Genomic DNA, 13,897 nt, shown 5'->3' on the forward strand with positions numbered 1-13,897 from the left:
TCGATAATCTACTTTCCTAAAGTGAAAATCTATCTACTTTAAAATAGACTCTTTCAAATGAATATTTCCATTTTTATGATACAAATTTCCCGTTTTCTATGATAATCTACTTCACAAAATTAGGTAATATTTCCCCCAAAATTCGAAAATCTACTTCCCCGGCCCTCCTATCGTCAGCATAACTCCTCTTAGCAACCACCTCCATTCTATCAGCTACTTCCTCAGTCTTAGCAAGGATCTTTTCCCAACTTGCTCCAGTTTGTCAACAACAGGGCTCCTGCTTCATATTTTCGTCCCTAGAGAACTCGTTTCCTTATGGATTGCAATCGCTTCATTCACCTTGACTATGCAGCCAGAGCAATACCAACAACAGCCATCATGCTTTACGGCAGATATTAACTTCTAAACGTTGCATTAGTCAGGCCTGTATCCTCCATATCCGTCTCCCTGCAGTAATCACATATCAAACTCATGGTTGTTGTTGTTGTTGTGGGGAATTGCGAACTGTGATCTACACCTATTTCAAAAAATAAAGAGAAAGTGTAGCTACTCTCTGTTGCCTATAGAGTTGTGTCTCTGCGACTACATTTCTTATCTCCTCTGATATTGGTGTATTGTGGCACAGTTTCAGTCAGAAAGCACAATCAAAATAAAATTTAAAGTCTCTGTGGCACCTATGACACGACTTCGTTTCAGCTGGCACGGTGCCTTTCCAGCTTGCTTGCTAGTGGGCTCACTTTAAGTTATTTACAACTTCGCGGTGGTCACTGATGACACTATGAACTATCACTGTGTACACTGTATCTCCCTGTGGTGGTGTATTATAAACAGATTCAGTCCTTGAGAAAGCACACAAACAAAATAAAATTTAAAGTCTCTGTGGCACCTATGACACGAATAGGCTGCCAGTTGTCCTAACCAGCTGAATAATATGTATTCCTTTAAGTAATTTATAGTCTCTTCTGCATTCACTGATGACAACTATGAACTGATTTAACTGAAGGCACAGTACTGCACCCTGGTTGGCCTTTATCACAGCCGTGACCACAACACCCTAAAAAATAAAATAAAATAAAAGCTTTGTCATGTGGCAGTGATTGTGTGGTTATAGGCCTGTGACCTGGCTGTACCTCCAACTCGGTGGAAATTGAGTTTTCAAAAAAACAATCGTGTCTAGCATTAAAGTCCTACATCGATTTACACTTTCACATCACTAAGACGATCTTGAGATCTTATGTAATCACTGTCCAATTTCTGCGCTCTACATCAAAGGCGAATGCGAACCTTTGTTACAGAGACGCAACGACCCACCCGCCCACAGTAGCGCTAGGTTACCCTCAGTGTGTGTATAGTACTTACTCCTCAGGTTAATAAATGTTGAGTTAAGTGTAAATTATTGTGCGTGTCGATTCCGTCATTTTATTTGGAATATTCGTGAGATTTTATTGTCCAGTCGTCTCATCTAGTACAGTGACCCAATTTAGTATGGGTGTTGAATGCCGTTCGAGTGTGTGTGTGTGTGTGTGTGTGTAATGTATGATGAATTCTACATATACCACTACAACAAGACAATCACAGCACTCAGCACCACACCTCGACACTGTAAGAGCCACCACACACTGACACCGTACCCACCCGCTTCAGTGTGGCCTCTTGGGTTTAAGGGAAGAATATTCAAGTCCCAATTATATGAGGTTAAGTGAGGTGATATACTACCTAAGCACTGAACTACTTACCTGGAAACCCATTAATGGCCTCTACAACAACAACACTACGTCACGTCCGCCAGTCTCAGGTCATTATTCTTCACTACCCAGGTTCACTAATACTTTAGTAGATCAGGTGAGAAAGGTGAAACACTAAACATCGTCAAAGCTTAAAATTTATAGTTTACTTAAAGCTGTGTCTCTTAGAATCCGGGAAAAAAATCACAAGAAAAAAAGTCACGGAAAAAAGGCACAAAAAAAAAATAGCCTAACCTAACGTAACCTAACCTACGTGCACTGTTGGCAAGTACTGGGCATGCACCGGCTTCTGAAGTACCTGAACCTGCTCCAGTGTTGGTCAAGTCTGGTCTGAAGAGCTTACACTCGGTGCCGTCACAACAATTTCTGGCAGCTTAGTAGGAGACGTAAGCCAATCATGTCAAACAAATTAGACCCTGCAGGGTGCACTTGTGATCACCTCGACAGCCACACTTTTCTGAACAACGAAACTGCATCAACATAGGAAACACCGAAAAAATAAGGTTGTCATTTTTAGTTTTAGGATTTTTAGATGGAGGTAAGGTTTAATCACCAAACGTAACCTACTGTATTACACTATAAACACCTTGGATGGGCAGGAACCTTGGTTGTTAGGTAAAGTTTCTTATTCCTGATTAGATATGATTCTTTTTTTTTTTACTTTTTATTTTATATATTTTTTTTTACAGAGATTAGTCCACCCGGGCACAGGTCACTGACCCTCATCGGGGCCTGAGGGCAAAAATGTAATAATTATAATAATAATGATGATAACAATAACAATAATAATATTAATAGTTCATAGTAAATAAAATTTATAAAAAAATACAAAGTTAAAAATAAAATAATAATAATAATAATAATAATAATAATAATAATAATAAGGAATAAAAAAAGAAAAAATGATCAAGTGAGAAACTATATACTGTACAGTAGTATGTTGGGTTGTCCTCAAGTATTAAAGAAATTGTACCTGGATACATTATGTAGAGTATAATGTTTAGGCTTATTTTTTTATTTTTGCAATCTTCTACTGCTTTCATGCCAGATTTTGTAATGAGAATGGCAGTCAGTAATTGTAGATCCATCTTATTTCTAATTATCAAAAAAAATTTTATCTCACGATTCTTTGTAGTTTTCGGTTTAATATAAGAAGGAAAAGATTAATATCAGCTCAAGTAAATGCCTCAATCTCGTACTGTATCATGTACAAGTGCATATGCAGTGATAATGGTCATTTAGCAGCGATGATATCTATGAGAGAGTGGCTTCTCTTCCCTCAAAAACACTCCCCTGAATGTTTACTTAAATGTATACCAAGACTGAACAGCCCACCACCAGCCTACTGTACACCGTTTGTATAGGCTTATGTGTACAATATACTCTGTAATTGTGTGTACCTGTTGTGCTTTCTCTAAATGCATTTAGTCAATATAACGATGTATGGCTATTTTTACTGAATAAATAAATAATTATCTAACTACAGGTACTGTATTGAATTATATTTGTTTAAACACAGTACAGTATTTTAGTATCATTTTATAACAAATACTAAGTATTGTAGCCTATTTCATTTATGCTTACGCCTATACAATTTTGTCTCGAGCTAGTTTACTACATTTTATCGACTTGTAATTATGATGACCAGTGTTTTATTATTTTGTTTAAAGTCTATAAGCTTGATGGGAGGATTTATATTTTATATCTAGTGAGGCTCAACAGTACACACATCTTTGTTTAATCATGGTATTTTGCGTTAGTTTTTTTGCACGTTTATACTTGTTCCACATTTTCCTGTTCTCATTTTTTAATGCTAAGATATAATTTGGTGACTCTTGAAGTACAGTAAAGGATTATGTTTATATGATCTCTAGTGTCATGTGCTGGTGTTGACATACATTAATACACCATCACCTCTTGTAGCCTTGTCCTTTCTGAACAGTAGGTGATACCCTGATGAATAAAATTCACACTGCGACACATCTTCTTGGCCATGACTCACCAATTCCAATGATATCTGGTCGTTCTGTGTCTGCTTATGCACTCAATACATCATTCTTATTTAAGATTTTTGGCATTCATGTACCAATACTTGAATGGCCCAGTTTCTAGTACAGTCTCTCCTCGACTTACGATGGGGTTCCGTCCCGACGACCAGGTCATAAGTCGAAAAGCGAAAAATAATACATAGAAATTCTAAAATGGGTGTCTCGTTTTCTTCTCAGCACCACGAGAACTCTCACTTTTACGCTTGCCAGCCATTTTAAAGGGAATTACAAACAAAAATTTTGTCAGCACACAGCGCGATCACTAATGTCGGTACTAGAAAATACGTAATTTGAAAAATATACGACCCGCGGCGATCGTATGTCGATAGAGTACCTGTACAGTATATCGTTAATTTTGAAGACTGTGAGTCGTGAGGATTAATAGAATCACTCATGTTTTGCAGTTTTGTTGTTGTTGTTGTTTAGCATGCATTATGTTAACATTATTTAGAGTTAGTTTTCCTCTTCCCTCTACTGCCTCTGTTCTATTGTTTGTTCTGGTGAAATTATGTTATTACTTCCAACAAATTGAACACTTTCAGACAAACTTCCAGAGTACGATCACATAACTTTGATAGAATTACTATATTATTCAGAATTAAAAGATCAATTGCACTGGATTTCAGTAAGAACAAAGTATGAAATAGACACAGTAACATTCTAAACTATCTTTATTAATAATAACCAACCATACCAGGTGCACACAACCTGTGTTATACTGTACAAGACATCACATGTATAGCAGTTTCTGTAACAAACTTGTACAGCCATGGAATAGCATTCAAGAATATGACTGCCAGCTATTCTGACTGTATGCACTACATCATAAATTTATATCCCACTAGATTGGAAGAGAAATAACTCCAGTTCTCTACAGTGAGGCATACAATTGCTGATCTAACTGGGAATCCCATAAAAGCAGAAAGGAATAAAACTGGTGTAGCAAATCACATCACAGTTGCTGGAATGTAGGGCTATGAGAAGTTTTGCATGCATGCATTCCTGGAAGCTCCTTAAGTGAATTTAGTGTATATATTACATGCACTATCTTTACAAGTCACTGAGTTACACAGGAGGTTACTCTCATGAGACACCAATTTTTTCATTCTGTCATTGCTGTCATTATCAATCAACAACCAGTTTTATTCCTGAAGCCTTTTTGTTTCACTCATAATTGTCAGTGTAACTAATTGTAATCTTCTTCATAAGCTTACAATTATTAATGCTATCATCATAAAGCACTGTCCAAATATTATGACAGAACATGGATATGAGATTCACTGATGCACAGTATCATGATTCAAATAAATAAGAGAATACTTCACCTAATACAAGCTCAGTCAATATTAAAAAAAAATAAAGAGCTTAATTTAATATATTCACTTATTTATGATGCATTTCCATGCCAATATGCTAGTCAGAAATAATATTGAAGCTCAAAGAATACCAGGATTATTTGGCTAGTCATTACTACTGATAACCAATAGATGGTGGTCATAGCCAACTTCTAGTAATTACTGAGAATCTAACAAGTAAAACCTATAAAAATAACCAATGAAAATTTAAGATAAAAAGAAATAATGAAATAACAGTGCTTCTTAATATTTCAGCAGGTAATGTTTTTATAACAAAGTATATAATACTCGTATATATAGTCTAACTGTTTGAGGACTTAAGGTCATTAGGCAGCTTTCTGCTTATGGTTATTTTAGTTAGATATCATTCATGACATAATTTCTTTGGACCATACCCAAATTACTAATTCTCTCTCACTCTTGTAAGACCTTTCTTGCTACGGCACAGGATGGATGAAATTATAAGCAACTGACTTTTCCTCATTTGGCATGTTGCCCTTGACTCCTGCCACCCTGCAGCATTTGGGGAGAGGGCTTGCAAATGTGAAAAATGTGAGATTTACTACATTTAGTAAATTCCTAAAGTAGTACAGAACTGGTAGATCCACAAATGTTATTTGGTTGTGAAAGATTGACAGCAGGGTGTAAAAATCACCATTTGTAAGAAATTAAGAAAGAATAATAAAATCTGAGTAATTATACCCTCTAATATTGCACATACATGTTCACTGTCACTGAGAATCGTTCACTTTCCCTTGTGAAAACTTTTAATGATTCAACTAAATTATCAGTTTGTTTTGACAATCCTAAAAATTTCTATTGGATTCTTTTTAATAAGTGCATTAAAAATCTTTCAATTCATGGGTCATTGATAAGTCACCAGAAATAAACATTAAAAAACAATACAATATTCCAATAAGTTACCTGTTTATAAAATACACCAAAATAAATGTCATTTAAAAATTATTTACCACTTCTAATATAGTAAGTACAGTTTCAGGAAGTGCAAATATAACACCTGATGGAAATCTGAACAAAAATCTATACAATACTGTACAGTACCTTTATTCTACAGTATTTGGGTCTCATTATTTTGTGAAAAAAGACTACAACTAATGTACATTGTCCATAAATTTTTGCAATATTGAACAACAAAACAAATACTGTATGCCTAAAACTCATGTAAGTTCATTGAACAAAACTGGGTACAAATTTTATAAATTTCTGATGTTACTTGCAGTCTCAAGAGCTAACAAAAATGAGGCAAAACAATTAAATGCTTAAATACAAGTCCAGTCAGTCTTGATAGCCCATTCTTCATGCAAGTGAAATCTTAAGACCAGGCATTATCAAATACGGTACTGTATTGTGTTCTTTTTCTTGTACATGACTGAAAAATAAACATTTTTGTACCTGATATTATTAATAAAAGTAACTAACTGAAATTGTTCTACACTTATCATGCATAATGGATTTAAAGAATAGAGTACAGGATACTGTAACACTATTGTCTGTACAATGTATTGTGCAAAATCCTTCACAGTAATACAGAAACAAATAAATTGGTTATTTCTCTATACTGTACAGTACATACTGTACAGGATGCTCATATATTGTGATTGGTATGGCATCATGTTTGGAGCCTATCATTCATGGTACAAAAGGATGCCGAATTCAAGACAATTTCTCTTTTAAATTAGAACATGTTTGATAAATATTATATAATAAAGATAAAAGTACAGTACAGTAATACTGAACTCGAGAACAAGTTTTAAGTGCAGAAATCCATCCCATGTAAATTTTATCATGTGTAGAATCAAAGAATACCAACAGGTGTGAAATATAGTATCGAAAATAATTAAAGCAAATTTCAAACAATGTAAGATGCTCCAAGAATGAAAAACTTAATATATGAGGCATTTCATTTTCTTTTCCACTCTTCATTCTTATAAAAAGAAAGAGAGCTTATCAAATAAGTTCTCAACACTATGGTACAAGTTAACAATGTACGTAGTCCAACAAGTAAGGTCATAATCAACTAAAAATAATTCCATAACATGATTTGAAAAGACTTTACTTCTCAAGAATATTTATTTATTTAGAGTACAAGTGTACTCTATATACTGTAGTTTTAAAGAACCAATATCATCCATGATCCAATTAACTTGAACAAATTACTTACGATAGCACTGACAGAATTATACAAATTACAGTGATTTTTTGTGACATTGATATACTGTACCCTGAAAATTATGTCCAACTGTTCTGAAGTTATAGTTTACAGATTTAACTAGATTTGAATGCTTGCTAACTTTTGGCAGAATGTTCATCTAATTATATAGTAGTTACATTTTGTTAGCTATTCCAAATGAATGCAGGATGGCATAAAAAAATCTTACACAACTGCAATTCTGTCTTGGGGACAAATACCCACATATTTGCTCAGAACATACTGTATCTGATATATTAACGAGTTTCAATTTGCTTGTACTATGAAATATGTGAAAGAATTAGGGCATGTGCACAATCTACATACTTGTATAATGAGAAAATATGAAAGTTATTTGAAAGCAACAAAAAATTGAAGTAACAAAATTTGTAGTCTTTAAAGGATTTTGTGAAAATTAATTAACATGGGAAAATATCATCAAAAAGAGGTGATTTCCTATGACAGTGGGTGTCCAATACAAATATTTATACCACCTACATCATAAGAATATGTACCATGTACAAGTGAAGTGCCTCAGCTTTAACAAATGTATGAAGTTGTGTAATTCCATATTGTAGTGGCATCCTTGAAGCATAAGATGGGTATAGACAATTTGGCGGTTTGGGGTGAGAGACCAGCTCTACATAATTATAGAAAATATCTCCACCATCTTTGCCCAACACAGTATCTTAAGTTGCGAACACAGACTGATACCTCCAGCACCAAAGTGTCTTCATAATCATTTATATGTGTCTGAGGTTCTTAGCTAATTGCAATATGCATTACTCTATTTGTCACTAAAAACTTCTTAATACTGTACTCAGAAAAGTTGTTAACAGAAGCAAGAAATTGTTGCCTGCTCAGCCGTACAGTATTAAAATTTATTTTTTAAATGTTATTATCCATTACTGTAACTGGGTAACAGTAAGGAGGCTTAACACATGCAATAATAATCCAATATTTCTTGGTAAAATGAACAAGTATAGATTGTTTTTAATCATGCAAATTTTCATATGTGAAATATTTTGATACAGTACATGTACTGTACTTCTTAAAACTTGAGCTGAAAATAACTATGTAATTTGAAGAAATTTTCAATATAAATTTAATTTATAAAGATGATTTAGAGTAAAATTAGGAGAAAGGATCCTGCATGTGCACACTCCTTGATCTACCACAAGTACCCCAGCATTCACTTTGACTGAAGCTTAGTTGAGCACAAGAATGATTCAGCAGAAATGGTACCAGTGGCATGCTACTTTTAGGCACTTAGTTTTCATATACAACTAGATTCTAAATATTTTTCTATATACATAAAACAACCTTGTTTGTATATTTCCAAACAAAAGCTTGGAATGAGGACAAATTTGACTGTATCACTTCTAAAATACTCGTTTAGAAAGTAAACTATCACATGTGTAAAACACTTGTGTTTTCTATAAGCTGCAAGCTTCATTCAATTCTATTTTGAGTTATTGTCCCTAAAATTTTATATCATGTTTTGTAAACATTAATCTAACAATATGAAAAACAATGCAAGCAAGTAATACAGTATACGTTTTTTTTTCATGAAATACAATCTGATATTAAGCCTGCAACAAATCTGTTCTATATCCCATAGATTTTGTAGCTATTAACACAATATGATGGCACACTGTCCCCCTAGCGAGGCAAAGAGCAGGAGTGTCATAACAATCCCTCTTTAAGCATTAAAGAATGACAAATATGGCTACAGCATTTATTATTCAAATTACTTGACATTCATACTTCTTTTATCAATCATCATTATCAAAGACTTCTTTTAAAATAGTATTAATAAGTTTTCATCTGTATATATTTATATAAGTCCATCAGGATAAAAGCATATTCATAAATACAGATGAAAATAATAAAATAGTAATATTTTCTCCTTAGACTTTGATTGCCACATCCTCTTCATCAGCAAGACTTACATGGCCATGGACAACAACTCTAACTCCTGTCAAGTCACTTGGGTCTTCAGCCAAACCACGGAAAGTAACCTGCTGCCCTGAGCTGGCTCGGCGCTGGACCCGGTTGTGTGGCAAGAATCCCTGGTGGTGGTAGCCCAGGTGGCCCAGGAATATGTTGGTAACCTGAGCTGGGAGGAGCCGGTGTTGATACAAACCTGCCCATGGCCGAGAAGGTATGTATGATCCTGACTGAGATCTCTTGTGCCCTGTGGATAAAACCTTCATTAGATTTGAATAAATATGTTCATGCTTAGTTATGATGAATTTGAGGGAAGGAGAGTGAATATGCAAGAAAAGACAAAATTATATGAACTGGGTGTGAAATATAAAGGTATATAAAAAGGATAAATACACTATATTCTCAATTTAACGAACTACCTGTAATTCGAGCCACCACCTTTCCGTAAAATCTAAATTTCCGCTAAATTGAATTTCCGTTATTTTTGCTAGATTTAGTGAACTAGTTTGCTAAATTGAGCAGGATTCCGTAAAATTCTGCGCCAAATGCGATGCTTGGCGCGTGGGATTTGCTTACATCTGCTCAGTCTGTATCCTGCCATCACCTCGTGTTGTTCACTGCCACCTCTTAAAAAAATTTGTATCTACTCAAAATTATAAGTTGCAAAATAACTTCCACATAGCTCACAGCATGTACTGTGTGTGTGTGTGTTTCAACTCATAACTTTGAATATCAACACATAGGCTGAGTGCCAACCAAGAGGTAGGAGTAAGGTAGTGGAAGGATAACCCATCTTCTTAAGAACTGCAAGGTAGCAGCCATTCCCAAGATTGACATTTTTATTAAATTGCATATACTTGTACATAAAATCAGCACAGTATTTTACTTTCCTGAACTATAATGAAAATATGTGAATACTTTGACCAACTTACAGGAGCCATGAGAAGGTAATGGTGGCCGATTGATGAGCGATCCATTACGCCTGTGATGATAGTGATGGTGAGCTGTGGTTATGGTGGGTGTCACACCAGTGGCTGAGGTAGACTGAGAAGTTCCCGATGGTGGCACCTGCTGAGACCCCTGGAGCCTGGGAGCCAAACACTCTCTTCTAACTCATCAGAGGGTTCATCTACATCTTTATCAACAGACATAAGAGAATTGACAATGTCTCCCACTGTCATGGTTCCCTCCATGTCAAGCTTGTACTTCCAGCGAATCAAGAGCCAGTCAAATACAAATATTGCAGCTGAGATTATCTTAATAGCAGTGCAGATTCCCACATATCTGTAAAGATTATTTCTCCAGTTTATTTTTTCATTGCAGTGCATTATTTACAATATTCTGAAACTCTATACTATATATACCCTGTTCTCTTTTGCCAAATACAATATGTATTACATTACATGTATATTATAGAGCCTTAATATCAGGTTGGTTTGTATTGAAAATTCTGTAGTAATTTATGAAATATATTTATAATGTTTTAATAAAATGTGCTTAGGAGAATTACAATTTGAGTGTTTTAACTTAGGCAAGCTAGTGGCTATACGTATATACACTCCTGTCAGATATGAACAAACTTTCTGTTGTATAGATTTGTACTGGAAATAATAATTCATAAGGCATATTGATAGTGGTGAGAAGAAATATTAGTTTGTTCAACAGTTTATCACTTCTGTAAGCTCAGTGTGTTGTTTGACTCGTTGTCCGGTAAACATTGTCAATCGTCCATACTGAGTCTAGTCAATAGTGGACAATGTTCCCAAATATCCGAAAAAGAAATCCGTTATGACAAGCCCATTACCGAGATGATTTACTGTGTATAACAGTCATTTGAAAGTGAAGTTGATATTAAAATGAATTCTCTTCAGTCGAATTCACCGATAACTTAAGGGTTCTGAATACTGTACTGTACCGTACTCCTCTAACCTAAATCAGTACTGTATGTAAAACTCTCTGATACATCCAGGAGTGTGCCATCTCAACAAACCTGAATCTAAACTCTTCAATATCATATATGAGACAGCGTCCTCCTTTTTCTCCACACGAACTCTTCCATAGGAGACATCGGAGTCAATTACAGACCCAAACATGATGGGTGCTGGGATGTAAGCAATCAGACGGAAGATCACAAACTGTACACCCAGGGCAAATGACCTCTCCTCTTCATCCACTGATCTGAAAAACATATTACATACTTAAATACTGAACCAGAATTCCTACAAGTTGTTCTGAAAACTTGAAATATATTTTCACACAATACCTAAACAAAAAGTAGAAGTAGACATTGCTCTGGATAATAATTTTTTTTCTTCTGATATTTGTCTACTGATCATCATCATCTACAGTAATTCCTGTTATGACATAATCTAGCTTTTACTATTAAGTTGCAAGATTTAAAAAGGTAAAAATAAATTAATGAATATATAGGGCACAGTAGTAACACAAAAGGGTAAATATGAGTGAAATAATGGCCAGGGAAAGACAGAAGAAGGATGGGAGAGTGTTGACTGATGGGAGTCAAGTTAGATGGATAGGTTTGTGATCTAAATCAGAGACAATCTTTAGGATAATCTTACACATCTCGGTAAATGTCAAGAAAAATCAAATTTACTTATAAATCATATTTCTACTCTGGATAAAATCAATTTTAATCACATTAAACTTACTGTAGTTAAATCCTTCATTATTTGTTTGAGTTATAGACTTTATAACTCCCAAACACAAGGACAGATTCTTAGATGTCTCTCTCCCATGATGGTTGAGGACATTATAAGCAAGGATTCACCATCTATGTTAATAACAACAACTTCCTAGCCACAAACCTTAGCACAATCATGAGGAGTGGCATCTGACTTATAGCAACAACAGTGCACATAAAGAAGAGGAGGATCATAAAGGGCATGATAGTGTTGCAGGGAATATAGCAAGGCCCTGCAGTAGCTACAGGAACAACCGTCACTTCAGAAAACCCTCTCGCAGTCACTGAAGACGACGAGGTTAAGAAATGGAGATGAATGATTTGCCTCCCCTAGTATACCTGAAAATTAATGGTCTTGGTACTTTTATTGTGAAATATTTCTTTGCTACACAATGACAACAAGTTTTATAAGTATCAAGTTAATTTTAACTTATTAATTTGGTGTAAATGCTATGCCTAATCCTTGAGAATGCAAAGAAAAGCAATGTGGGCAATATCTTTTACTGTAAATAAACATAAAAATACATAAAGCATTATCAACCCTTAAACAACAGGAGCTTTTTTATGTCGACTATCTGCTCTGATGGGGAAAGATGAGGGTTTAATAAAAATTAATAAACTTATAAAATTTCTTATGAAAATGACAAGTTTTATTCATTGAATACAATGGTATAAATCAAACTCCCTTTATGCTAATTATTACACAATGATAAATAAAATAAAACCCAGAATTATTTTGATTTTATATTTATGGAGACGAGGCTTGCTTGGGCTGGGCTTAGAGGAATGTTGATTTGAATCACGATAACGCTGTCGGTACTTATCCCTGTCCATATATTCTAGTAATGATCAGCCTCTTATGGTGTACAATTCATCATAAATAACATAACTTCAATTATAGAAAAAATTCATTTGTAATTTGAAATTAACCTGAGAATAAAAGGATAATATGTATCAAAAGTGGTGCCCCTTCTCCGTCCTCTCTTGCCCCTTCCTTCCCATGACATTGAATGAAAAATTTCAATATGGCAGAAACTATTTGTCATGATGAGAAAATAAACAGGGTATCATGATGAAAATAATTATAACTTTTACCATTTTCATTTTATAAAAATGAAGACTGAGGCTTGATAGGGCTGTGATTTTGAGTTGTGAGAATTACTTTAAGTAAAACATTTACTGTACAACATGCCCTTCAAATTGGATTAGCTCAAAATGACCGCGAATCGCCATATCCGCGAATGACATTTTTACTTGTGTACAGTGAACCCTCACTTTACGCGGTCAATTGAACCCACGGCGGCCCGCGTAAAGTGAGAAACGCAGAAAGTGAACAACATAACATACTGTATTGGATTAATTGAAATAGAGACCGCCGCACCCCAAACTCCACTTTTTCAGAAACACAGACGCTAGGTAAAAATAACTTCTTAATTTTATGATGGTATGCACACACAATTAATAATTAAGAGAAATATCAATAATATTAGGAACACTTACATTAGTAGAAAAGGATACAACAATGGGCTGGTTGGTTCGAGGCAGAGGGCAGATTATTGGCCCTCACCTGTATCAATTGTATCACTATCCACCACAGAGGCTTGCAGGGCCTCTTTGTCAAACCCCCAAAGTCCATATAAGTCCATATCCTCACTATCATCACATTATCACTGATCGGGCGCCGTGGCGGGGTGAAGAACCGGTAATGTGATGATCAAGTACCTGTATGCACCGTGTCGCTCACAGAAGAGGGTCAACACCGCGAGTGAGCATTCCGTAGTCCGCAGGGTACGCCAGAACGGAAACGCTATGGACTAAAGCAGGGTGACTGTACGAAATGTATATTCCTTGTGTTTGCCCTAAGGACAATTATTTCTTTTACCTGCATT

The 13,897-nt window shown here is 35.0% G+C and overlaps 1 long non-coding RNA gene across 1 annotated transcript; it reads right to left on the reverse strand.

Moving 5' to 3' along the window:
• Nucleotides 1-4,449: 4,449 nt before the first annotated feature.
• On the reverse strand, nucleotides 4,450-12,598 carry LOC121867813. Its single transcript, XR_006089249.1, has 4 exons — nucleotides 12,133-12,598; nucleotides 11,298-11,485; nucleotides 10,240-10,591; nucleotides 4,450-9,554 (listed from the first exon to the last, which is right to left on the reverse strand). It is a non-coding gene; the product is annotated as an uncharacterized LOC121867813 (long non-coding RNA).
• Nucleotides 12,599-13,897: the final 1,299 nt, after the last annotated feature.

Source organism: Homarus americanus, unplaced genomic scaffold (genome assembly GCF_018991925.1).
Source record: "Homarus americanus isolate GMGI-L3 unplaced genomic scaffold, GMGI_Hamer_2.0 scaffold29947, whole genome shotgun sequence".
Taxonomy (NCBI): domain Eukaryota; kingdom Metazoa; phylum Arthropoda; class Malacostraca; order Decapoda; family Nephropidae; genus Homarus; species Homarus americanus.